Consider the following 3,386-nt stretch of genomic DNA (forward strand, 5'->3'; position numbering starts at 1 on the left):
AAACGTTCTGCTGAACGCACCCAATGAATGCCAGACTTGGCCCCAGTGTTGCCAGCGGGGACACGTTTTCTCGCGCGCGCGACTTCAATAACGTATCAAGTTCACAAGAATACGGGTTCTAAAGGTACCCGTATTCTTGTGAACTTGATACGATGTTGAAGTCGCACGCGCGAGAAAACGCGTCCCCGCTGGCAACATGATGTCGTACCGTGTGAACCGCGAAATCTGCGCGCCAAACCGAACAACAGGAGATGCGAGGAATCCTAAGAGGCAAATATAAATGAGGTGAGATATTTCAGAAAATGAATCGCAATGGAGAAAAGGCCCGCAAAAAAGGTATGTATCCGAAAATTTAGATTTCTTATTAATAACATAGATTATATGCATTCGTTTTGTTTGATACATATATATATGTATATATTATTTTTGTTACAAATAAAATGTAATTATATTTTACAGATTTTATTTTTTGTGTTATAATTATGTTTAATGAATACTGGTAAGGTTTTTGACAGGTTTCCCTTACTCTTGCAAAGAATCTTGGTATTCATAGTTTCCTGCCGAATAAATTATTTATTTTTTTACCTAGAAGAAATGTGTTTTACCTGTGTATAAAATTATTTCACCGTCTATCCTCATAATTTATTCACACAATTATATATTACTGCATGCTAAGAGCTATGTCTAATTTCTATATATTTCTAATTCTATTTCTCTTTAGGACGACTAAGGATTGACCCGTGCAGTGGCATACAATTGCGCTCATCATTGGTCAAACAGCTGCCCAATGTTTGGAAAGATATAAATACTTACTGTGAGTAACATCAGGCTTTATTTGAGTAAGGCCTATTTCTACCAATGTGATTTAATTTTAATCTCAGTTCAACAAATTCTTCATTTTTTCTAGTTCTAAGAATTAGAAAAAGATGAAGAATAAGTTGAACCAAGATTAAAGCTAATCTACATTGATAAAAACGGACATTAAACGATTTACTCTAATCAATATACTTCAATATATTTCAGTGATCAAGCACAAAAAAAAAGAAGAAGGAGATGATGCCGTAGATGATCTTTGTAAACTTAAACCTGGCAAAATTGATCCCAATCCTGAAACCAAACCAGTAAGACAAGATCCTAAAGATATGGATGAAGATGGTAGGTTGTTTATTAATAAGGTTTAATAAGGTTAATTAAAGATATCAGTTGTTTTCCATTTACATTAAAACTCAGATATTTCTCATTTATGATGTCATAATTCAGTTGAATGCATATTCTTTTTCATTCTGAAACCTAAGTGAGGTTCAACTGAGTTTTTACCTATACTCTGTACAAACTCAAAATATGTGCTTTACTGAGTCTTGTTAACTCACATTAAAAAAAAATGAGGTTTTAAAACCTGTGTTGTTATGCGATAACTTTGTCACCAAAGTAAGCAAGTAATGACATTATCTGTGTATAAAATACATAACTTTAAACTCAGTATCATTTATGTCAAAATGGAAAGCTAACTGTGTTATTAACACATTTATCGTATATATAACCGATTATAGTCTATAACAAAGCAACTGTAAATTTTCAATGATATTGTATTTGTTCACAGAATTGGAGATGCTGTCTGAGGCATGTGCTAGGCTAACAAATACTCAGGGCAAGAAGGCTAAACGTAAAGCACGTGAAAAACAATTAGAAGAGGCACGCAGGCTCGCAGCTTTATAAAAGCGTAGAGAATTAAGAGCTGCTGGTATTACTGTGTCTCAAAAGAACAAACGCGGTGTCAATTATAATACAGAGATATCGTTTGAGAAACGACCTGCATCAGGTTTCTATGACACTTCCAATTAGCATGTTGATCCTTTGGCGATCGATTTTTGCAGAATGAGACAACAACACCTAGACGGTGAACTCCGACAAGAAAAGGAGGAAACGGAGCGCAGGAAAGATAAACAGAAATTGAAACAACGCAAAGAAAATGATATACCTATGGGTATGCTCAACAATGAAGAGCTTGTAAAGAAAAGGAGTAAATTAGTTTTGCCAGAAGATCTCTGATCAAGAATTACAGCAAGTCGTGAAGCTTGTTAGAGCTTCAGAAGTATGTGTCCTTTAATTAACTTTTTTATACTGAAAATTATGGACTTGTTTTTTGTTCTTGTACCACTTATCGCTTAACACTATCATGTGTATCTATAATTGGATGTGGGTCTAAGATATTGCATGCATCAATTTCAACACATTTTCTATTTACTGTCATTTATATATATAAATCAAAAACACTATTAATTTTATATATTGTATTGTGAATTTTGAAGAAGACTATTAACCTAGCCAAAAATCTTTATTTAAAAAAACGTTTTATTGGAAAATTTATTTAAATAAAAATGCGAAATATTTATTTAAAATTATATAAAAATAAATTAATAGCGATGACAAATATGTGTGTACAAATATGCATATATTTACATTTATACACGCGGCGCAGGAATGATATTTATTATCCCAACGCCATGTATATTTTTTATGAACATTGATCAAATTTTTATAAATATTTTGGAAAACGTTAAATTCTAGGTGATATATCAGCTTATTTTGTGAGAGTTATGGGCCTTCTACAATAAGCCATTAGTGTATCAAGGGATCGATTACAAAAATCCATGTGGCAAAGTATTAATATATTGTTATAGGTATATATATTGTTATAAGTATTAATATATTGTTATAATATATTGCACGAGAAGTTGCCACTGAAAACGGTATTACACTCTCTGACAGTTTATTGGCTGATTATTCTTTGCCTACAAATGCATCTCGTACTCCAGCCGTTACAGAATATTACAAGAAGCTCAAAATGTCATGGCTCTTATACACGTGGACACACCACTAAAAGGTTAAAATATAATTGTAAAACTTTACAATTGAGCATGTTGTTAAACTATACTCTATTTGACTCCATAAATATTTTCTTTTAGGCGGGTTGAACACTCCACTGAATAATTCTGATTTTATCGGCGTTGTGCCTCCTACCAATATGATCGAATACAATTTTGGTTACTCCATTTAGATCTCAACGCAGCGATGGAACACCCATGAATTCGTTTAACACACCAGGCGGAGCATCAGTACGAACGCAAAATGGAGTTTTCGCGACAACACCTGTTCGCGATAAACTTAATATAAATCCAGATGAAAATCTAGACGGCTCAGAAACTCCACTCATACAGACGCAGGCAAAGAATTCGTTGCGCGCGGTACTGAGTTCTTTACTGGCGTCATGTAATGATTATGAGATAGATATCTTCGATGGAGAAGTAAACGCGAAAAGTACTAGTGCGCCTGCAACTGAGATAATCAAGGATCAAGCGGATATCGATGCGAAACAACAGCAGGAA

The 3,386-nt window shown here is 33.8% G+C and overlaps 1 pseudogene; it reads left to right on the forward strand.

Moving 5' to 3' along the window:
- The first annotated feature begins 668 nt into the window (after positions 1-668).
- Positions 669-3,386, forward strand: LOC108723939 (cell division cycle 5-like protein; annotated as a pseudogene).

Source organism: Mycetomoellerius zeteki, unplaced genomic scaffold (genome assembly GCF_001594055.1).
Source record: "Mycetomoellerius zeteki isolate Tzet28-1 unplaced genomic scaffold, Tzet1.0 scaffold254, whole genome shotgun sequence".
In the NCBI taxonomy this organism is placed as follows: Eukaryota; Metazoa; Arthropoda; class Insecta; order Hymenoptera; family Formicidae; genus Mycetomoellerius; species Mycetomoellerius zeteki.